This window comes from Lissotriton helveticus, chromosome 6 (genome assembly GCF_964261635.1).
Source record: "Lissotriton helveticus chromosome 6, aLisHel1.1, whole genome shotgun sequence".
Classification (NCBI taxonomy): domain Eukaryota; kingdom Metazoa; phylum Chordata; class Amphibia; order Caudata; family Salamandridae; genus Lissotriton; species Lissotriton helveticus.
Genome location: NC_136067.1, coordinates 1,932,731,538 through 1,932,756,481, shown reverse-complemented (window position 1 = coordinate 1,932,756,481; position 24,944 = coordinate 1,932,731,538). Strand labels below are relative to the sequence as shown.

The 24,944-nt window shown below is 45.9% G+C and overlaps 1 protein-coding gene across 3 annotated transcripts in view; it reads right to left on the bottom strand.

Moving 5' to 3' along the window:
• NCOA1 (nuclear receptor coactivator 1) overlaps positions 1–24,944 on the bottom strand; it is a 986,743-nt gene that overhangs the window by 761,991 nt on the left and 199,808 nt on the right. The window contains exon 1 of one of the 3 annotated variants that reach the window (XM_078649916.1): positions 12,323–12,771. The exons of the other annotated variants lie outside the window; for them this stretch is intronic. The gene's annotated coding sequence lies outside the window, so the exon portion shown is untranslated. Of the gene's footprint in view, positions 1–12,322; positions 12,772–24,944 lie in introns of those variants that run through there. 3 annotated transcript variants of the gene reach the window in all.

Sequence of the window (24,944 nt, the reverse complement as noted above, 5' to 3'; positions counted from 1 at the left end):
AGGGAGGAAAGGAGGGGCAAAGTCAACAGAGCAAGGGGCAAAGTCAACATAGGCAGACGGAGGGAGGGGCAAAGTCAACAAGGGCAGAGGGAAGGAGGGGCAAAGTCAACACAGGAAGAGGGAGGGAGGGGCAAAGTCCACACAGGCAGAGGGAGGGGCAACATCAACACAGACAGAGGGGGAGGGCTAAAGTCGACAAGGGCAGAGAGAGGGGCAAAGGCAACAAGGGTAGAGGGAGGAACAAAGTTAACACGGGCAGAGGGAGGGGCAAAGTAAACATGGGCAGAGGGAAAGATGGGCAAATTCAACACACGCAAAGGGAAAGAGGGGCAAAGTCAACACAGGCAGAGGGAGGGGCAAAGGCAACACAGGCAGAGGGTGGGGCAAAGTCAACAAAGGAAGAGGGAGGGGCAAAGTCAACACAGGCAGAGGGAGGGGCAAAGTCAACACGGGCAGAGGGAGGGGCAAAGTCAACAAGAGCAGAGGGAGGGGCAAAGTCAACACAGGCAGAGGGAATACGGGGCAAAGTCAACAAGGGCAGAGGGAAAGAGGGGCAAAGCCAGCACGGGCAGACAGAGGGGCAAAGTAAAAAAAGGGTAGCGGGAGGGGCAAAGTCAACACGGGTAGAGGGAGGGGCAAAGCCAACTCTGGTAGAGGGACGGGCAAAGCCAACACGGGTGGAGGGAAGTGGGGGGCAAAGCCAACAAGGGCAGAAAGAGGAAGCAGCATAGCCAACACAGGCAGAAGGAGGGAGGAGCACAACCAGCACAGACAGGGAGAGGGAGGGGCAAAGCCAGCACGGAGAACGGGAGGGAGGGATAGGGCAAGCCAAAACAAAGAGCAGGAGAGAGGATGCGGCAAGCCAAAAACAAAAAGCGGGAGAGAGGGTGCGGCAAGCCAAAAACAAAAAGCGGGAGAGAGGGTGCGGCAAGCCAAAACAAAGCACGGGAGGGAGGGGCAAGTCAAACAAAGAGCGAGAGGGAAGGTGGAGCAAGGCAAAACAAAGAGCGGGAGGGAGGGTGGGGCACGTCAAAACGAAGAGCGGGAGGGAGGGTGGGGCACGTCAAAACGAAGAGCGGGAGGGAGGGTGGGGCACGTCAAAACGAAGAGCGGGAGGGAGGGTGGGGCAAGTCAAAACGAAGAGCGGGAGGGAGGGTGGGGCAAGTCAAAACAAAGAGCGGGAGGGAGGGTGGGGCAAGTCAAAACGAAGAGCGGGAGGGAGGGTGGGGCAAGTCAAAACAAAGAGCGGGAGGGAGGGTGGGGCAAGTCAAAACAAAGAGCGGAGGGAGGGTGGGGCAAGTCAAAACAAAGAGCGGGAGGGAGGGTTGGGAAAGTCAAAACAAAGAGCGGGAGGGAGGGTGACGAAAGTCAAAACAAAGAGCGGGAGGGAGGGTGACGAAAGTCAAAACAAAGAGCGGGAGGGAGGGTGGGTCAAGTCAAAACAAAGAGCGGGAGGGAGGGTGGGTCAAGTCAAAACAAAGAGCGGGAGGGAGGGTGGGTCAAGTCAAAACAAAGAGCGGGAGGGAGGGTGGGTCAAGTCAAAACAAAGAGCGGGAGGGAGGGTGGGTCAAGTCAAAACAAAGAGCGGGAGGGAGGGTGGGTCAAGTCAAAACAAAGAGCGGGAGGGAGGGTGGGTCAAGTCAAAACAAAGAGCGGGAGGGAGGGTGGGTCAAGTCAAAACAAAGAGCGGGAGGGAGGGTGGGTCAAGTCAAAACAAAGAGAGGGTGGGGGGCAAGACAAAACAAAGAGACGGAGGGAGGGTGGGGCAAGTCAAAACAAAGAGAGGGAGGGAGAGTGGGGCAGGTCAAAACAAAGAGCGGGAGGGAGGGTGGGGCAAGTCAAAACAAAGAGCGGGATGGAGGGCGGGGCAAGTCAAAACAAAGAGCGGTGTGATGGAGGGCGAGGCAAGTCAAAACAAAGAGTGGGAGAGAGGGAAGGGCAAGTCAAAACAAAGAGCGAAAGGGAGGGAGGGCGGGGCAAGCCAAAACAAAGAGCGAACGGGAGGGAGGGCGGGGCAAGCCAAAACAAAGAGCGGGAGGGAGTGAGGGCGGGACAAGCAAAAACAAAGAGCGGAAGGAGGCCGGGGCAAGTCAAAACAAAGAGCGGAAGGGAGGGAGGGGCAAGCCCAAAAAAAAAGCGGAAGGGAGGGCGGGGCAAGCCAAAACAAAGAGCGGGAGGAAGGGAGGGAGGGCGGGGCAAGCAAAAACAAAGGGAGGGCGGGGCAAGCCAAATTAAAGAGCAGGAGGGAGGGCAGGAGCAAGCCAAAGTTGAGAGTGGGAGGGCGTGGGCAAGGCAAAAATGAAAGTGGGAGGGAAGGTGGGGGAAAAGCCAAAACGGACAAAGGAGGAACACAGAGCAGGGAATAAGTACAGGAGGTAACCAAAACTCTGTCTAGTAGAGTGCTTAAGCACAAAGAAAAAAAGAGGCACCTAATACAGCAAGCAGTGGAAAGACACGAGCAATGTGTCAATGATCCAGGGAAGGGACACACTCATGAAGAGGATGGAAGCCTTGAGCATTGACCAATAAGAACCAAGGAAATGAGGGTGACAATGAAGCCAACCAATGTTGAGTAATGCGTGGGCTCTAAGCCCACTGTATAGAAAACAAAACACTTTGCAAGCAATAGCACATGCGCTGTATTAGGCTAGACCTAATAAGTTTTGAGAAGTAGAAAGCACGTCTACTGATGAGAAAACGAGACCCTAGGTTTGGATAAGAGTATGAAGGCACAGAAATAAACAAACTGGTGTGTGCGAGCCTTGATGGCGCCTGTATATGACTCTAGTCGTAATCTCTAGTCGTAATCTCGAGGAGCCTCACGACACAATCTATATGCACGCAGCTGCGTTGCTGAAAAATCTCCCAGATCCAACCAGGCGACTGGGCGCAGGTGAGGAATCTTTTGTGAGACGTATCCATCAGAAGCTGTATTTTGGCAGTGTAACCCCAAATATGTTTTCTCGGTTGAAAACAGTGGAGCTGCTCTTCCCTAAAAGGTCTCTTCCTCCTTAAAATGTAATACCATTTATAGTAAGTGCATCACTGTTCAGTATTCTTTTACGGGCCTAAACACGTCAAGCTCAAAAAAACGTATGAACGAACGAACGTCTGTGGACTTAACATTGTCCGTAAGGTACAGTCATGAAAAAAAGCAGCTGCACTAATACAAGGCCTCACTAGATTTTACTTGGTTCTATTTCTCTAGCTCAAGCATCAGTGCACTAAAGTTCTCCGTGATCCGACATAAAACTGGATGGGTGCGGGTATAGATAATTAAAGGGAGTGTTTCTTCTCTACTGTACATTAGAGGCGACGGTCCCATTTATTTTGTATGCCATAAAAACTTTCGTTATTTGGCACATCATGAGAAAATGTGCAAAAAAACTTGCCTGAATATTTGTAGCTTCCTATTTTCCCTTGTGCTTCCGGGCATTTTTTGTATTAATGCTGTGCTCATACAGATCTCGGTGGAATCTTCAAGCTATAATTATCCCTGTACCTTTCCACTGCATATTACTGCAACCTGCTATTATTCCACTTATTCCAGGAACGATTTATAGATCACATCTGATCTGTCTCAGTTGACACCTTTCAACAATCAAGCAAAAAGAACCACCGCTATCACCAAATAACAGAACAAAGTACATAGTGTAAGAAACATAAAAGCTTCTTCTGTCAGACGATTTAGGTACTGTTCCTTAGAAAAGAGATGTCAGTAACATTTTCAAGTGCAGTGCAAATGTCACACAAACAGTACTTACTGTGAGTATCAATCACAAAGGACTTCGGATATATTTAAATTACGTTATCCTTTTGCACTAAAACTAGGTATATGAGCATTAAAACGCAATGGGCTCATTCACCTTTTCATTTTTATGCTTTTTTGTTGTTGTTTCTTAGCATAAATTGTACGTGCTTTGTAAATTTGTTGTGGTCAAATTAATAGCAAAACATAAATACTAACATTAGAGTTGTGGAGCATTTTGCTACCAGTCCACAAGGCACAGCAGTTGAGTGCTATTGCTGGAAAAACAAGTAACGCTAGACAAGCAGTCAACTTAAATACCAGCAACATGTCTGGTGTTAAATACAATTTGAAAATAGTGCCTAACATTGTTGTAAAAGACAGTGAATTTTCACAAGTGGTGTATTCCAAATAAGAAATGGAAATTAATGAGTACAATGAGCTAGATGCACACAAAAAATGTAAATAATAAACAAGCATTGGCAAAGCCAATAGGTCGGAACTTTTGGCTTGGTTATTTGTCAATGCTTATTCTGTTTTATCATGTTTTTACAAACTGTTATAGTTGGCTATGCTGCCAGGCTCGTGTCAATATTATTAAAAAAAAGGAAAACTTATTTGGAATAAAACACCACACATTGTCATAGTAATCCCAAGCACTAAGAGAACTACTTTGAGTGTGGATATCCCCCAAAGTGACGCACAGAATGCCATCACTTAGAGTGAAGTAAGCCAATTGCTGACCTCGACGGACCTCCCTGTGGCAGTAGATTTAGGACTGGTTTGACCAGGTTCTCGCAGTCATTACAAGATCTGTTCAGCCCTGGTTCTTATACCCACAAAGGATATTTGCAATCTTTCCACATAATGAGAACACCTGATCAGTTGCATCTGGTTGCGTCACTAAAATGAGCACATTCATGTTCTCTTTTGTAACCACGTGTAACTCTAGGAGGACTCAGCACTGTAAGCACTGAACAAACTCGAGCCATATTCATGCTGTGAGCAACAGGCTCTAAGTACGCGTCATCCATCGGAGATGCTGTTTTTATCCAATTTAATTTCCCACTGAAGACTTAGATACAAGAACAATCGACCATAAAATTTTGTTAGAGCTTTGCATGTTTATTTTGCCTGATTAACTGAAGTCACAAATAGCTAAAATGGTCTGCTCTGGTATTTTTTCTTTTATTTATATGTCCGAATGGTGATCACACGGATGTTCAGAACTGAAGTGTCTGAGAAGTACCTGAAGTTTTTCTGAAATCTAAGTGAAGGAAAGTTGATTATACATTTTTTTTTAATCACTGAGTGATCATTAATCCTATAATTCAACCAGCTACAATTATTTAAATATGTGCTTTTTAATGTTTTGGCTGACGTAAAATATGTATAGTGTTCCAATCTTTTATTTAGTTTTTTTTAATTGAATGTACAACATTATGATTTGCTAAAAAGTAGATTGTGAAAAACTTAACGTGGAACATTTCTCACATTCCAAGTTTTTGAAGCAATGCTGTACCTTTCAATCTGACGGCTCAACAATGTAGACCATAGGAGGTCATCCACATTACGACGCCAACATACAAAGTTTGAGCTTCTTTAGATTTGCAGCTAAAATGTCAATGCCCTGATATCGAGAAGCTGGTGCTTGCCTCTATATACCCTTCTTTTCAGAGAGATATAATAGGTTATGTCAGAGCTCATAAATAATTAGATCATCGTACATAGTTCCCCGAATGGACTGTGCTCCAGCTATGTGAAGGCGCTTCAATTCTTTGTGGCATGACACTCAAAGTCTTGATAAACCGATTCTAAAAATCAGGTTACTGAAATCTCCAGTATAATAATACAATGTAATCTCTCTAAAACAACGTCAGCAAGTCACTGTTTGTCATTATAACTTCATAGGTAAATAAAATGGGACAGAGAACAGCTGCCATCAAAAAATTCAGATCAGAGGAGGAAAACGGCGAATACCATGTTGGGACATCAACAGAAAGGACCCAGGAGGAGGAGTTTACGAAACATATTTTAATGAATAATTCTCCCCCTTGCCAACTGCTGCGGTTCAATATCTGAGATGCAGTCCTTGGCTACAGCCCTCTCGAGACCCAACTCTCATCGAATAAAGCTACTACACGAGACGTGTTCAAACAGTAGATGCTTTGGCCAAGAACTTTCCCTGGAGGACTTCACATCTTCTATTTTACCAACTGGCTTCTAAGCATAAGTAGGGGCACAGAACAAGTGTAGGAGGGTGGCTTGCCAATGTTAGTATTTCTTTTGTGATGCAGCAACTCTCGACTGCTGCCATTCTGCAGTGCTGGTACAGCCTTTCATTGTTAGGTCTCGCCTACACAGCGCATGCACTGCTGCAAGACTAACTGCAGGGCCAGCTGTAGGGCAGTGCGACCAGAGCAGCCGCACCTGGCACTGACCGTGGACGATGCTGTGTTTTGAAATATATTATGAGTTAAACATTACCCGCTGCAGAGTTTCTTGCATGTTGGACAGTTTTCAGGCTACTATAAAACAGTCTAGATAACTCTGGTAATTAATAATCCTGCTGGAGAGAGATCAGGGTTTTGTTGTCTACTAGCAGTTCTGACTCATCAAAGTAGTGCAAAGGGTAAATATGCCTCCTGCAAAGAAAGTGTACCATGCGGATCACAGAACTGTATTTTATGTGGATAGTTTAGTGGGCCACTCCACCCCACTGTATGCCACTCCATGGCACTCTACGCCACCCTACTCTATGCCCATCTGCACCAATTCAATACACTCTATGCCAATCTGTTGTATGCAACTCAACTCTCAATCACTTTTAGCCATGCTCAACAGAAGCCATACTGCTGTACTACATGGCTAAAACATTGGCAAAGCCAACAGCTCTCACAAACACGAGACCTATTGGCTTTACCAATGCTTTTTAATCAGTGTCTGTATCTATTAATCAATGGCAGCAAACTCAGGATCAGGTATTAGGAGTACATCGAGTAGGCAGAAGTCGTGACATGTTCCAGGAGAACTACAGGTCCACTGGTTCACAACGGTATGTCTGAAATGGAGAACTGAAAAGAGCATCTCCATTTATGCTTCACTTTTTAAAGAGGCTAGGCTTCTGTCATTTCAAGACTGGCCACAAAACCAAGTTGGAAGGGGAAGAATTAAGTAAGGAATATGGCCTGCAATTTTTCTGGGTGAAATGGTTGGCGCCGTAAAGTAGAAAGTAATACATGTATATTGTTTAGTGCAGTTGTGTACATTCTGATGCCCTATTGGCCGCTGACCTAGGCATGCTCAATGAAAACAAAATAGGCGGAACGTTCTGTGACATGCCGCAGTATTTAACTTGTAAAAATGTATAGGTGCAGGGGTGTAATGGTTTTCTTAGGAGCTCACTGCCTGGGCTGCCAAATGCTGTGGTTGTCTTAACTCAACCTTGTTAGTTACTCTTTCTTCCATCACCAACCCTTTCTGTCTTTTTAACTCAGACATGCAAGTTCTTTTTCAAGACTGCCTTCTTTTGTTACTTATGTCCTACCTTTCTCTTCCTACCCAGCTCCATTTTCCGTCTAGTTCTCTTTTTCTGTGAGTCGCAGTCTGATGATGAAAAATAAGTGCTGTTGCCCACCACTTGCACAAATTAAGCACGATATGCGGCAAAACCCTAAACGACCCCGATGACACAATGCGCACTGGTAGGGTTACAGTGCACCAAGCAAACTACATAAAAGATAGACATCCATACATTTAAGAGTTTATTCAGCTGTTGGTTTACAAGGTTACCCTCCAGAGTTCAAGGTAAATGATTTAATAAACTTATTACACAACTAGCGAGAAACAGAAATGAATAACCCTTACAATAAAATACATTCTAATTAGTCAGTCAGCTGTATTTACTGACTAAGAACAGTTACAGTGCATTGGACTGGCCCCAGAAAGTGCATGTGCATGTTACAAATACAAGTAAATAAACAAGGTGCTGCGGTAGCAAGAGTGGGGAACTTAACAGCAAACCTTTAGCGAAGCACCAGAAACAAGGGCAAGAGAGGTAACTTGATAAAAGCTATCACACGTTCCTTTGACATCTTTCTTTTAGTTATCCCTCAGTGGTATTTGCACAGCCCTTTGATGCTTGAGTGCAATAACAACTGATAATGTACTTTACTTAACCGTGGCATCTAGAGGGTGCCTACCAACCTCTATTAGGTTGATCTAGACCACAAAATCGTGGTCTTCTGAATAAATCCCTCCACATTCTCTCATTGGGTATTGCTGCTTTAGTACTAAGACTGACAGAAAAACCATAAACACTTCAGCAAGCAAAAAAATGATTAAATGAAACACGTACACAATGGATATGAATATGAGACTATACCAAATGGAGACGGGTAAAACCTTACATCGCGAGAGCAAGAAGAGATAAAGAAAACTTAAAAGAGTTGCAATTAGAGCTCGTTCACAGCCCATCACATACCCACTAGAGCAAAATGAATGCGGTTGACCTATGTTGCACTCAGGAACAGTAGATCACCAGAGGTTCCATAAACTGGTCAAAGGTTTTTCTGAGAGTAAGGCTGATCAGATGTGATGCAGGACGCTTAATTGTGCCAGAGCCCATAAATATCACATGTGTGCCACACAAATTATTTAAAATAAGGTGCAGTGTGGGATTAAAAGCAGATTACAGAATATGTAGTCCTAGTTTACTGAGCAAGCGCACCCTCGGCTGCCTAGCACTCACACGTCAAATTTGACATTTCTCATGGTCCACCAACCCTGTTTCTATCATGATCGTTGACAAGAGAGCCGAAGATGCCCACGCCAGCTACATACAATTTCTGCTTCTAAAAACTATTTTCTAAGCAAGTTAATGCCCAAATCCATTATGCTTTAAACAATCGTAGGCCCGCACACGTGAAACAATGTCTCTATTGTAATGCTGCTTCCTAATGCGTCAACACAGCATCTTCTTATAACCTCAATACAAACTGCTTTTTGAACGAGCTTAGTAAATGTTTCAGCAGCATCAGGGATGTATAATTCAAAACATACCAGTCTGCAAATGCATCTTTCGCTATTTATCTACTTACTTAGTGCAAGGCCTATGTCAGTCATACTTTGCCCCTTGAGTCTTTACCTTAACTGAACCCACAGTTAAAAATCGCAGCCATGACAAATATGGCTAGGAATGAGCTGTCAGGGAAACCAAATAAGCAACTGCTGAAGGACCTCATTCATTGGGGCGCCCACACCTGTTGTGCAGCCATTTCTCACCATTATGTGACGAACAAATGGCTGTATAATAGGCACGTAAAGTGATGAATTGCGCTCTAGGTATTTAATTGCTCCTCCGAACAAACACTGTCATCTATCACAGATGATCAACTAGGTTAGGAAAGGATGTTCGTGCATATAGAGGGCAGTGGAGCACTACAAAGGTTACCTTCATCTGGGGCTAAAGCCACTATTCAGACAAATATAAGGATTATTTAAAAAATAAAAAGTATTTAAAAAAAATCAATGAATGAAGGAGAAAAAAATATTTGCATTTATCATGGTCCACTGCCAATCCCAGATGACACAAAAACACTACTCACATAGACCACACTTATATTTGCATACTCTTGCAACCAGACAGACCTGCTTATAAGCTGAAGCATCCTCCTACCCCATTTTACTGCACTACATGCTCAGGTGCAGAAACATATGCCACAAAGTGGCATAACTATGGTTATCACCCACTATACCGAAACTCTACCTACATGGACCACACAAAAAGCTCACATCCTTCCTACCAAGCACAATCTCGAGAGTAGCTTGCTTGGAGTCCAACAAAGTGTCCTTGTGCGATGGCCAATGTATAAATTGCTATTCAAATGTAACTGTACACAATACAGTACACTTAAGTCTTCACTAATTTTTACCTACCTATTCAGTTCACTGAAGCAGTTATTGAGCAAATCAAACTTTGTTTTATTTTTTTCATAGACTGCCAACCAAACTGTGCGTGGATGTAGTGGTTATCGGAGGAGACAAAAAATAACACTAAATTCCTAAATCATGTGTATGTCTTTTCATTGGAAATACACAAACAAATGCATTATCCACTAATCCAGGGCGGTGAGAGGGGCACTGTAAGAGCAAGTTTGTGTTCCTCATGCTGCTCTAGCACTGCATTAATGCTGGATGTGCAATGCAGTAAATGATACTGCAGATCCCAATTTCAAAGGGTGGTATGCTGGGATTAGATGTAGAGGGATGTATGGATTGAGACATTAGAAATATGGTGAGCCCTGTGCTGTGGGACTTAGGTGTGATGAGACTGATCGACGGCGCATGTGGATGGGTTCATTTTCACTTGCGATCCTGGGCATGGACCCTTTCAGTACAACAGATTTCAGAGGTCAGCAGTTGTTAGGCTCTTATCATGCACGACCCAAAACAGGAGAGGAAATCTATTGACTTACGTGATACAGGGTAGGTGAAGGATAGCTCTTTTCATGTGCGACTTCTGGGGTTTGGGGCACTTCTTTTCACTAGTACGCCATTGCAGGGTGCCTTGCAGGTGAATGAGGAAAGGGTGTTTGACGAAGGATGGTGGGTTGGAGGGAGTTCTGGATGGTGGTGGGTTGGTACTGCTCTCAACATAGGTCACATAGCATTCCAGAGTCTGGCCCTGTAGGCATCTAGAGGTTCATCACAATGAGACAGACCGAGCGTAAGGTGTGCCAGGGAGTGAAGATGCCAGGTAGGAGAGGTGTGCTTTAGACAGAGAGTGAGAAGTGTGGTATGGTTATGCACGGAGGGGCAGGGTCGGAAGCTATAATTCTGGATGGGTGTATGCGATTGAAATGTGATGGGAAGGAAAACATGCAAGTGTTGGAGCTGGGTATTTTGTAAGTGAATCAGAAAGAGTGTGTTCTACGTATGGAAGGGTGGGATGATTTATGTGCGTTTCTGATGGGGCACTTGTGTATATGTCAAACAGCAAAGTGGGTGAGAAAAACAGTGGTGTGCTAGTGAGGAAGGGGTTTGTGTCTGTAAATGATCTGAGTGTGAAGGAGACAGAGGGTAGGGTGGGAGCGTTACGAGTGTGAAGGATAATGGGATTTGTATGTAAAGTGTTTTTTGTGTGTGTGTGATGTGTGTGTAAGCCAAATTTGGACGGGTGGATGCATCACAGTTCACACATCAAGCTCGTTTTACACACCTTAGTCAGATGATTTAAGGCATCCGTTCCCATGTTGGGAGATTAATAAGAGTTCCAATGGATATAAACATATTATAGTTTTGCTAGAAAGGCAAGCACAAATATAAAAAATGCTTCACCCAATCAGAATATATAAAACTTTGTACATTTCCCATCTAAAAATCCATAAGGATGGTCAAATAACGGAAATCATGCATGCACCATCCAAGTAGGAAAATGGAATGCTAAACGATAGAGAGTCTAGCCACTTGCTAGACTAGTAACTAAGTAACCATTGCATCTTTCACCTTGGTTTAGCTTCAGCATGGTGGAGCTTGAACGCTGGCCCTCAGTTGCACATTTGAGGTCCTTAAACCTCGGAGGATCCCAAACCTGCCTCTGGTACTACACTTGAAACAATGCAAACATGCCCATGCTGTAAAGTATTGTGCCCAATTTCTGAAACATGTATCTAAGACTGTCAGACAAGGATCTGTTCGAGCAGTTCGCAGCCAACCCCCCCCCCCCCCCCTTCAAGGGTGAGTAGTGCGCTTTACAAATGTCCTGATTGATTGATCTAAGGTACAGTCTAGTCTGTCAGCCTAGTCTAGTCTGTTCCATGTCACTGAGTTGTAGAGAGATGTCATTCAACACAATCCACACATGTGAACCTAAGGTGCAGTGTGTTCCAAGTCACTGAATTGTAGATCCACACACGGGTCTGGTCCAAAGGTGTGGACTGTTCTTATTTTAGTGATTCATAGATATGGTTTGCAAGCACAATCCTAATACATAGGAACACATAGGAAAAACTAAACCAGTAAAGTCGCAGATAATGCAATAGATAGTTAGTAAGACTCCCCAAAACACGCAAGTGGAATTATTAACTCGATTACTTTTTCGCTCTCCCATCAATTATTAACCAGTTGAGCAATCAGCATGGCTGCTCGCCCCCTCCTCCCCTCTGCCCTCTGTAAGCGTGAGGCATGTTTTAATCTTGTGTTCTTACTTCTGTAAATTGCTAAAAGCCAGACCGGCCCAGTTTAAACATTTACACGTGGCTCTTTTTTTTTTGAAGGTCAATGCATTCATGTGCCAATCGCAAGACACGCATGCCACTTGAAAAGTAACAGAGAGGTGCCACACTGAACCAGTTCCCGAAAAGTTCAAATTCACAAGCACATACGTTGCACAGAGTAAATGGAAGTTGGAGGGTTACACCTGAAAGGGGTATCTTGCTATCTATTGCCCAAGTGCGGCTCTTCATGGCGTGCAGTGAGACTGCTCCCTGCTGAGGGGCGCCCTACCTACCGCCCGGGATTCAGGAAGTCCTGGAGGAGGCTCCCCTCTGACGGCAGAGCCGCGGCCAGGCTTACCTGCGTGCCGTATGACGCTGCGGCCGTCTCCAGGAGGGGGGCTCCGGCAGCCGTCAGCGCGCGCCCGCTCCCACGCATGCGGCGGCCGCGGCCATGACGGGAGCCGGCTGTCAGTCAGACGCTGCCCCGGCGGCGGCGGATGAGGAATCCCCGCGCCGCCCAGGCACACAATGCCAAGCCGCTCCGACGCGGCGATCCCTCGGGGCCCTCTGCGCCACCTGACCCCGGGCTCGAACAACCACCGGCTCCCGCTGCCACCCGGGGCTCTGGACAGGTATGACCTGTTAGATATTTGAAGCTTGGATTAACGTCCGCCGCCGGCTCGTGCCCCGTCAGAGGGGGGGGGGGGGGGCGCGTGCGGCGCGCAAGGGCTCGCGCAGGTGAGCGCGCGGCAAGGCCAGCGCTGATCGGACGGACAGCCAGGGAATGACTCAGACGCCACACGGACCGCGCTACAATAAAAGCCTCGGATAACGTGGCTGCAGCGGGGCTGGAGTCTCCCCCAGAGGCCTCGCGAATCCCGCGCTCCCACTTCAATGAGAGCCAGGGATGGCGCGTGGTGCCCCTCACCCACCGGAGGCGACCCTCGGGGCTCGAGGGCACGGGGGGCAGCAAGAAGGCGGCACAGCAACCTCTCTCAGACTTCACAACCCGCGTCCCGGTAAACACGGACACTCACAGAGGATGCGACAAGGACCCCAACCTGAGAGCGGGGCCACCGCTCCCGGGGCACCTCCAACCCACAGGACTCGGGGCTGCGGGGGCACTAACACCAGAGAACCCCGCCCGTGGCCTTGAAGGGTACGAGCAAACCGCATCAGACACATGTTAACGGGGCATCAACCCGCCTCAGAGATCGCTCCCTTTATTATCAGCAGGTGACCTAAAGTAAGCTCAAAATAAACGAGCTTGCTACGCATTTCTCTTCTAGTGCAATTGAAGTATTTTTTCAATTATTTTCTCCCTTTTTATGTTTTCTATTTCATAGTTTTAAACCCAACCACGTCCTACTTTGTGCTCTCATGAATCCAGGCCTCGCACAACCAGCTTCATGTGCTCTCGCTGTGCGCTCACTAGCGGTGCGGGAGTTTTATTCAACTACGAGCCTATAGAAATGTGAATCAAGGACGATACAAAGATGACATGTATACAATCTCGCTACTGACACCACTTTTAATGACATTTCGGTGCATCCGCTTCAAGCACAGCTGGCAGTGCTAAGACTATTTACTACATATTTGTCCATCTTATTTGATTGAAAGTGCATCGTCCTTTAGGGTCTCACCATAGCCCCATATTTGGATCTGAAGATACTCAGATGTAGTTGTCAACACGAGGGGGCACCTCACTAGTAGGCATCACCTAGTTGAGTATCTGTGCAGCACATTTGAAAGCCCTGCGGTGTCAGGCTTCGTGGGTCACAGACCTACTGACAAGGTCGCCAGGCCAGAGCACTTCACTGGCTGGCAAACAATGTCACTCACATGGCAGCTGCACACCTGGAAGCTCAGCGTTGAAGATAGGCTCAGTTAGCTTTACACGAGGAACCTATGGTTCCCCCCGTAGTATTGACCCGATTGTCCCTTAAGTTCTACCTCATATGTGGGGAGTCAGCAACTCGCGTGGCTTCATGGTATGATAACTCTCTTTACAATCTGGAGTCACTTTCTGCTGAACCATTCAGGTCTATTGCTTCAGGAGGGCACCCAGCGTGCTATAGTTCCATGCCTCCCGTATGTCCCAGCCGAGGCTAGCAGTCTCAATCAAGGCAGAATGGGGCACACCTGGAGTGGCAAGGGATGGGTGGGGGCGTGCCCAGGCCCTTCGATTCTCAGCAGCAACCATGTAGGAGGCGTTCCCCACGATTATACAGACCCAGAGTTCAGGGTATTCCTCCCAGCAAGGAGTGATGCGGGACAGGAGCAGGGCGGCACCCAGAGGAGAATGGGGAACCACCCACATGACAGGTCAGGAGCACCTCACCTTGAAGCAGCAGTCACAGTGCTGCAGTGCACCACGGCGTAAAGGGTCCAGTAGTGCCTCTCTGGCGGTCTCTCCTCATTTCGCAGCCCGAGTCTCACAGCCGCTCAGCCTCCCCACCCAAGGGCGTAGCTAGAGCTTGTGGCGTCCGGGGCTATCCTTCAGCTTGCCGCCCCCCTGGGGTGGTGCTGGGGAAAAAGGACTGCGAGCACCTGAAAGAGGTCCGAGAGACACGTAGTATCGCTGCTATTAGTTACCTCAATCATGCAAATTACATGCACATACATGACACGGTCCAGGGCTAGACAGCCCCCATCCCCAAAATAGTGCCGCCTGGGGCGGACCGCCCCCACCTAGCTACACCGCTGAAGGAGAAGCAGAAAAAAAACCAAAACTTACATCAGTTCTACCTACCTTGTTTGTGACATCTCACTCATAACATCACAGCTTGTTATGAGCCGCTAAAAGTAACCCTAGAGCTACCCCTAAGTTGATGCCCAAACACACCTCTCCACTTCCCACATTTCAAACCCTTGCATACCAATACATTTACGTGACACCCATTCATAAACGAATTGTTGCCCAACAGGTAAGTCAACCCGGAACTTTACCTTCTAAATCAGCCTCCATAAACACCTCACGATTGAAATACAAGCCCCCACATACTGCATGCTTCCTAAACCTGTACTTTTAACACCTGTGCTCTGTGTTCACCCTCCTCCTTTTCGTAACCACCTCCGTTAACCCTCTATCTCCCTCTTCCATGCTGCGTTAGGCAGTAACATTTCCTTTCATGTACTTCATAATCATTAGTGATTTATTTAACGTTCTGACGTCTTTTCACAATAGTAACCTCCCCTTCATCTTACCCTGGTAACCTTGTAACAATCGAAGTGACCCGTCCTTCGTGATATTTGCCAAAATCTAAATCTACTACATATCCCAAAATACACTGCTTGTGCCCAGGTAAAATGTGTCAGTGCTTTGTCTATCAAGCTGCATAATTTACACTTCCTCCCCCACTGCGCATCAAACCTAACTGCCCTGCCCAACCTAAGATGACATACAACATAGCTGCCCAAGGTTTCAGATTGCAAAGTGTGACATTTTCATAATTTCAGTGCAATTTTGAGTGACATTTCAATGAGTAGGAGTGACACTTTCTCACACGCAAAAGCAAGCAATGAAGACCAGGAAAACATAAATATCAAGAATTGCACCCAAAAAAAACTATTTAAGAAACCATTTACGGAAACGGGAAGCATGTCACAAAGCAAATTATACCGCATGTTTGTGTGCACACTGTTTTGCAACAACAATTCTTTCACATTTCATCACCCTGTTTTGGAATCAAAATGTTTTATAGCTTTCGTGAACACGAATTTTCAATTCAATAAGGCAAAGATTATTCATTATTCTCTTTGCTTTATTCAAACAGCAGCCATGTAAACAAACACAGAATATCCATAGAGTTATGGTACAAAAAACTTCAAAACCCAGAGTTCCAACATGAATTACAACTTCCAACATTAAGGCCCAATATCCAGACAGTGCCCTTGAGCCTCCATAAACAAGCTGATTTACATAAGCACCTCCTCTCCTTGCTGCAAGTGATTATTCTGAAGTACTGACATTCTGAGATTTGTTTATCTATTTTATACATAGTTTGCCTTCTATCAAATACATTACCCAGATGCACACTTTCATTGACGCTTTCCCGTCGTTTGCGTTTGCTTCACCCACATATAATTCGCTTCCAATTTTTATGCGCTCTTTGGAAACTGCCTAACTGCAAAATACACGGCTGCCTTTCTCTTCAACACCGACTTGCCCTGCCTTCGCGCCCACAGACTTTACTGTTAGGTGCATTCACGTGACCTCTCCATGTCACGTGAATGCCAATCCACTGGCTGCGCAGCCGCAGCGTTTACACTTCAAACGGCGTAGTGTAGTAGTATCAGTCAGTGTACCGAAATAAATTATAAAGGCGGCCGCAACGGGCCAGTACCGCGTGGCCGCCCTCAAAATAGTGCCGCCTGGGGCGGACCACCCCCCTCGCCCCCCCCTAGCTACGCTGGTGTCCCCACCACAACTTAAGGTCCATACTCCGGTGAACGCCAGTGTGCTCACAGGACCAGGTCACAAGCACATCTGCAGTGGTTTTAAAATGGACAGTATTGTCCCGCCCGGGCCGATTGGCCTCTGGCTCTAGGGGCCCTGCGTCTGCTGTTATAGCCTAGGGCTCAGGGATATGTCGTTCGTCTGGTGCTCCCATGCTGCTGGCTTCTTCGCGTCCCGAGTGCAGGTCTCTTTCACCGACCTCAGTTCATGGCAGCAGGGGAACAGGCAGGACCTTCCGCAGGCACGGGAGGGGGAACCAGACGGGCACGCAAGCAGGGCTTTAAGTGGGCCGGGTCTCAAGGGGTCTGAGCACCGGCAGTTTTTTTAAGAGGGGCTCGAAACGGGTCTCTATCGGGCTCTGTTTTGAGCCCTGGCACAGGCGGTTTGTGTTTTTTTCCGGACTGCAGTGACAGCAGTTGCTGTCACTGCAGTCCGGAAAAAAGTGCCAGGGTGCAAAACAGCCAGATAGAGACCCGTTTCAAGACAGCTGGCACATGTTGTGCGTGTGCTCACACTGTTTACTTATCACTAGAGGAGAAGTTACAGCATTACGTCATGCCAGGTGAGCGTTGTGGCTGAAGGGAAATCCTTCAAAGAGTCATTTTCTTTCTGAATTTCCCTTCTCTTTCTAAAATGCAAGAGCAGCAACATTGTGGTAAGGTCACCAGGGCTTTAAGCGGAAGCTTTTTCAATATTATATACAACAAGCCATAATTGCACCTTATTTATCAATATGCAACTAATAACCATTGATAAAGCCAATAGTCCTGACTTCTTGTAGGTATGATGTTACTTGTTGTATAACATATCTGGATGCAATGACAGAAACAGCAAGTCAGGCGGCACACTATTCGAAACACAGATTTTATCGTTAATGTTTAAACCCACGCCCCTAATTACACTGGCCACGCCCCTTTGAGAGACGCCCCAGTTTTTTCATCCCACTTAAAGCCCTGCACCCAGGAATATCTTCACTTCTGGAGCCCGAGAACCCCACAGGATAGGGGAATTTATCCCCGCCGAGCTCAGCTCCACGATTCACAGCAGTCCCCCCCAACCCCCGGAGTGTGGCCAGCTGCACTACAGCAACTCATGCCCAGGAGGCGGCAAACTTAGTATCCAGACCGCCGGTCACCTCAGCACACCTGGATGCACATTTCCTTGTAGAAATGAGCAGAAAATATAACAGATATTAGGTTAAGTTTGTGGTTTCAGTGAAGCTCTTTCAGTGTGCAGACAATATTTGCTGCTGGCAAGCCATGCCCCCCAAAAGATAGTTTTTAAGCATTAGGGAGTGAGGGCGTCTGTCATGAGGTGGAGCGCCGGAGGGTAGTTGTTCCAATATGTAGGCAAGGTGCGCAGGACGTTCAGAACAGCCATTCTTCTATGGCACATCCACGTTATGACCTAAGTTTAAAAAAACACAAAAACAATGAAGGCTGCAGTCCCGGTTCACAAGTAGTGGACACATACTCTCTTCCTTGTACTTATTTCAGACAGCCTTGACACCTACAATCATCAGCTCCATCTTTACTGGGCTGCTTCTAATCCAGTTTATAAATATTCTAAAGGAGAGGTGTACATAGGAGTGATATCAAAGGTCTTGGGAGAAATGAATGGCAACCAAGAGTGGTATGGGTGTTTACAGACAAGGTCATTTGAGAGGCTTTGGGGAGTGCGTTACTGCAAAACCTTAACTTTAGCAATGTCTCGCTTTAAATAGACAGATCAAAAACACCAATGCTAATCAAAATTCAGACAATGTCTAGCAAGAAAAAATATAATGTAATCCGTGTAAAAAAACAATCAGAAACTTTATAATAAAGTTTTTTAGGCCCTTTTTCTAAAAATCAAAGACTGCTCGTTTAAGTAATTGGTCTTCAACTTACTGATGCTGGTACAGGTGTTTGGTGGTTTCATGTTTAGATGTAATTATCAAACCTCTTGCCATTAGTGATACCAGACGAGCTTCAGGTCAGAAGCACAATAACAGATGCCCACTTGGGACGAATGTGGCAGAGGTACACAAACGTGGCCATGCATGGAGAAGCACCAGTCAAATAGGAAGTGTAGTGTTCTTCAGACCAGTTCCGCACACACAGCACTTCCAACACCTTCCAGGAAGCAGTCACAACAAAAATAATTGAGAATTGGTGGCAATTTACAGAGGGGCTGATGGAAAGAAGCATCAAAACAGGATCTTGGAAGGGAAATTATGAGTTACGAGCTGAAAGCAGGGAAATTGGGTTCAGAATTTATAGGCCTCAGACCATATTCCATGACTCCCTCCATTCGGAGCATTGTGTAATGAGAAAGCGACACTATTGTTCGTTCCCGAGCCACTGTTAATAGGATAAGACCGCAAGGTTAAGCGTGAAACACGAGCAAACAGGCTTGGGATTTTTAAGGCGTCAACGTGACAATTAGGGCCTGGAGTTGTTTGCAATATCACAAACAGCGCCGGTCAAGTTCCATCACAGCTTTGAAAAACGAACAACATATTTATCATGCTTTCAATGGGCTCGCTTTTACCCTCTGCTATATGGGCGCCGGTCCCTGCTGCCTTCTTACAGCCATTATGCAATGCTATGTAATTCTATAGCTGGGACGGTGGTGAGACATTAAGAAATAGACGTCAGCTCCTTTGATTCAGTACTACTAGAAAAGTGTCGAGAAGTTTCGGTTGAAGCTTGACACCAGGAAGCCACGGGCCAGGGTTTATCTGCCGAGGCTTCAAACACAGGCTCTAATGAAAATGCTACTCAGTTTTACTCTACTAACCCTCCCCAACCCCGCCCACTGGTCACAGGGCACCCATGAAAGCCCTGCATTCCGAAGAAACACCGATTTCTGCAGTCACTTCTGAGCCGCATTGCAGAACCCGCTATTGTGTGCCCTTCACTACGAATGACAGTATTAATTGCAAAGACCCTAACAATCAGGTATCATTGACACCGTGCAGTGCCAGCTGCCACGGGTATAGGAGAATCATTCCACTCTACAACCTTTGCAGTCTTTAGCACCCGTAGCCATGCTAATGCCTCGACCAAAACATGACTGACAGTGACTGCTGCAGTCATGCCAGTCCTTCCTTTCGTTAATTTACACATGTATACATTCTTTTCAGAGGGTATGTAGTTTAAACCATCCCTCATGTCGCCAATATTTCTTTATACTTTCAGACATGAGGGATGCAGAACTGGGCGCAAAATGACAAATGTCACCTGATTTGAGAAGTATACATTTATAATAACATCTCCAATCTCTTTTCCTACTGGTTGTAGCAATCCTGCGCACCCCTGCCATACATTTCTCCTCTCCCCTAGGGCACTGGCACATTGTTAGGCCACTTACAGGGGATCAGCGACAATCGGGAATGGGGAATTTGACAAGCGCGAGCATCAATGAGCGCGCACTTAGGACCCGGCCCCCGCCCCTACCTCGTCTAGTCCAATGGCGGCACTTAGTATTCCGGGGGGAAGAGTGACGCACTTCCGGTGGGGCAGAGGGCGGAGGCTGGGGACCTATTTAGGTTCAGGGGGCGGGGACCCCAGTCTCTCCGTCCTCTGCTGCACCGGACCGGTTGCACGCGCCCTGAGGCGCCTCCCTCTCCCCCCCCTTTTCAATTTTAACTCCCACTCACCTGTCCCTTTAGCTCAGTAGGTTGGAGGGGCGTGTTGCGGTAGAAAGACCTTGGAACAGTAAAATTGACCGACGGAATGTACGCGAGTCTGCCTTGCGTACTCCCTAGGCCAGCACTGAGGGGGGAGACGGTAAGCTCTCCGCTGTAAAATATGGCCCCGGCTGGGGAGGCTAGGGCGACAAGTTACGAGCCTCCTGGATCCCTGGTCAGCCTGGTGGTCGGAGGGTGGGCCCCTGGAGAGGGCGGACAAGGATCAGAGGTTTGGGACTCACTCATATGCACAGGTGGGTTGCACCTTCCGTGGATGCTCTGCATGGTTGATGTGAGCTGGAAGGCCCCTTAGTGCTGGAGGAGTAGAATCTGGCTGAAGAAGATCTGGAAAGTCAATAATAAAATTGTGTTGATAACTGTAAATAATGAATTTGAAATGCCTTGTCATGTTTATGAAATATCAAATATTAAACATGGCCGTTTTACACCCACGCAAATCTCTGTCTGATTCTAATGTGGGTTATCAGGAGGAAGCGGGGGAGCATGCTGGGGGATCCGGGTCCTAATGCGGCAGTTGAGGACCAAAGTATGCGGCAAGATTGACTAAGTTATTCTGCAAGGAAAGCCCAGTCAAGCAGCATATTATATAACTTAAGGCAAAGTAAACAATAAAGACATCAATTGGTTTGACAGTTTGACTCGCAGATCTCAAGGTTTCAAAAATTGAAAAGGTTTATTAGTAAAGAAAATTGCAGTGGCTTGGCACAAGCTATTCAAAAATGTGTCCGCAAACTATAATTGTACCTTGTGTGGTTGCCATACTATTGACACATTCTTTTCTACCTCCTAAAGTAAAATAGATTGTGGAAACATGTACAGTGTTGAACTCAGCAGAAAAAAAACTACATTTACACCCTTATTTCAGTTAAAGGATTAGATAAAGAATTCAGATAAAAGGTTTCAGTTAAAGAATTCCCTCTTTTATTCTACCAATCCCAGTTATATTTTAAAAGGCATCTTGAGTTTAATTTTAGAATGTCTTTCATTCATGGGAACTTTGGAAGAGCTTTTTCCAAAACAAACATCACTGCATAATGGGGCAGTACAATTACATTTCTTATATATGTGTCACCAGCAGACAATTTAGGATTCAAGAAACCGGACAATAAAAAGTGATGCAACACGTTTGTCATTCTTCCAGTTCTGTCAGTTCTAAATGTGTAAGCTCCTTCTTACAATACCTGCTACTTTGAGAAGTATCCGTGGTGTAAACATGAATTAATTTGACTAGTGAACAAAACAATTTCGTGACAAACAGGGAATCATCCATTCAACCCTGTTTAAACTGTATTTAGCATTCTGTTTCCGGAGACCACCAAAACCACTTTCCCCAGACCATCACTGTGGATGTTTACAGTAATTTGACAAAACAACATAAATCCATGAATACAGCAATCAACGGCTGAAAAGGGTATTAACATACAAAAGTACAGAGGCACACATAGGTAGTCCATGCAGTAGTGCTGATTCGAAGCTACACAAGTTTGCAAAAGAAGTCCGGAATGGTTTCTCTTCTTTTTATTAAGCAGTCTTTTCGTACAAACCAAGCACAATGGCAGCGAACACGTGTTTTGTCCTATGGGCTTTTTCAAGGCAAGCAGTAATGGGATGTAAATAGAAGCTGCAACAGGTCTGAGGAAACTGGTCCCAGTATGGTCTGACCTCAAAAACACGTTCTAAATTTGCGTAATGCGATCTGTTCTTTATCGCCAGCCAATTGCAAAGAAGTAGTAGTCTAGGATTGCCCTTCGATGTAGGACTTCTGAAGCATGTACAGAATAGGCAAACGTTACAGCTCTTCATTTGAAAGCGGTCCAGGCCACTACGTTCGTGGTGACCTGTTACAGGCCTAGATACTCCTTGTAACACTCCAGGTGTGGATAAGGCTGAAATGGGGATAGTTACGTTTTGTAAAGTGTCATTTGTGGCGTTTAACACTATGTGGAATGAATGAGTAACATTTTGATCCATTTAAGCTAGAAACAATTATCTTTTGTTAAAATCAAAAAATTCTACAGCAAATGGGCGATTAAATGACAAATGTGTCAAGCTGATATTTAAACCATAGAAGCTTCAGCCACAGAATTAAGTTGTTCTAGCATTCCTGGCTGTAACACAGGAGCAGCTGCTACCAAACAGGGGTGGCGGGCGGGGGGCTGGGAGACGGACGGACGGGGGATGATAAAAAAAATACATAAACCTTTTTACTGTTTATCGCCACCTCTTCTTTTCCGTCCTCCCCTCTACACGGCAGGAAGCACACTGCCTCCCAGAATCCCCTGGCCTATCACAAAGCTGCCTTAGCAGTGTTGTGATTGGTCTGAGCACCATGGTTCAGCGCTCAGACAGGAGCTGGCAGGGTGGGCATGTTCTCCATCCAGACTGCAATGTAGCCTGGGTGGAGAACGTGCAGAGTGCACATGATGGTTTGGCCAGCCCGAGACGGCATAGCGTCATACGCACTTTAGGTGCTGCCAGCACTCCTCCTCCTGTGACACGCGGGGAGCCTAGCCCCGTACGCCTCGCTTCAGTTGCAAGCTGAATACAGACAACAAAATGATAATCACAAACATCATTATCATTTTATTTTTTGTATTCAGCTTGCAGCTAAAGAAGTGGGGTGATGCTCCTCCGCCTTAGCGGAGGAGCCGCCACTGCTGTAACAACCCCACAATCACTCTTATGTTCAGTGGCCTTTTCACCTCCGAGTCTGTAATCCGAAAACAATAGGTGATGTATATGACTGTACTGAGCAGCCACTTCCTTGACCACTCCAAGTTTTTCTAAAATCCTCATTGTTTTCATCCTCCACGTGTAGCATCAGTCCTCTGACGGATATTAATATATTCTGCACAGTCATTTTACTAACCAGCTACTCAGCATAGTCACTATGGAGTACACAGAAGAATCTAGACCAGGAACCACACCGCGTATTTCCCGCCCCTCTGCCGGTATTTCATCTACTTTACTGAACTGGCTCACACTCCTGTGCTTTCTATAGTATTGTACAACAACACTTTAGGGTAATAGCTACAGTTACACCACATCACACAAGTAAGATAGCTACGCAGATCACAGCACTGCTTTTCGCCTTAAACTTCCCACAAGTCATCAGGTCACATACCTCACTCATATTGGTCTGGTGATTTACTCAAGTGAAGCCATGTACCGCCACTGTGTAACTCATTCATGCTAAGGCCTTTAGCTACTTTTCCTTCTTCATAACGTAAATGTTACCCATACAATCCTGGTCATTGTTATCAGTTTCACCAGTGCTTAAATTGTGCAAGTCGTGGGCACAGGTACTCATTTTTGTGGACCACAACTCATGTTTCATTATTAGACTTTGACCTAGTGCAAGAGAGAGAACGGAGAAGGAAGAGAAAGACACAAAAACACGACCATGGGAGAAAGCAGAAACAAAAAGAACATTGAAGTAGAGTGAGACAGAGGCATGAATTGTCAGACAGTAGAAGAAAGAGGCAGGAGGTGGAAACCAAGGTTAGGCAGTCTTGGTATTTGGCAACACCAGCATCAAGACCGAGCCCCTTTAGGCCCCTGCACTTATGTTTCTTTTTTAGACAATTTGAGCACTGGTGACTGGCCTGTGGTTGCAATCTCCTTCACACTTTTACTTTTTGTAGAGTTACACATCATCTACTTTCCTCCAGTGATCGAAACAGTCCATATTTGTGAAGTAAATTTCATGCAGAAAGGCACCTGGATGAGATATGAACACTTCAACAGATAGAGCATGGGAAAAAGAATGAGATGAATATTTTATTTCTGTGGGAAAAAATCCAAGCACTTAAACTACAACTACTGTGAACCAATACTCTTGGAAAGTACTCGTTTACTATCCTGTCTGCAAGTTTATATCCACCAGCAAGTTGTGTATGATGTCTTGCAAATTCGGGGTTCTCATCAGCTGTACTAATTATCGGTTTGTGAAATCATGTATTCAACTTTACAAAAGTTCATGCAGACTACATAAGCAACTAGCATTTTCCAACCTAACTCATTGCTTAGGTTGCCATGATGGATTAGGCTTGAACAGCATCCCTACATAAGTAATAGAACAAAGGCGAATAATGAAAACAGGCCAAAACCGTGAGCCAGAACTTCGCTGTGTGAAGATATTCTCTCCTGAGTCTTGTTACTAGGTTTGAAGACTCTTTGACAACCTTCTTCTCATTGAAATATCAGTAGGCTAGTTTAATTCCCTTAATAGTACTAGGATTAGAAGAAGTTTCCTTTACTGTAATGCAGCTCTATACTTGCCAGTGGGAATGGTAAGAAATGGTTTGATCTGGGGTGGTTGCTATATATATTTCTTCATTTTCTCATACTATTGTCAATGCATAAACTCCTTAACCTCTTCCATGCTCATGACCGCTCCGGACGTCATGAGTCACGGTGGGCGTGTGCTGATGACGTCCGGGAGCCGTCATGACCACGCCCGCAATAGGAATGTTCAGCACTGCGGCGGAATTCGCACCGCAGTGATGAGGTTAAACAGATGGTGCAAGTAAATTTCAAAGTATCATAGAAGTAAAGTTATAGCTCTAGAGAAAAGGGTTCGGGGTCTGTAAAAATGGAAAGCCCTACCACCCACACCAAAGACTGAGGTCTTGGGAAATGGTAAAAGATGACTCCTGGTCCTGTATGACTGACTCCTGGCCCCATCTATAGTAAGTAAAAGTTTTCAAAAGCGAGCAACTGCTAACGGCGTCTTAGCACTAATCATTCCTGCTACTGAAAACAGAGGAACAGAGAAGAGACCAGCTTTAAGGAAGAGGAAGAGACTGTCTTGAATCGCAGTTCTGC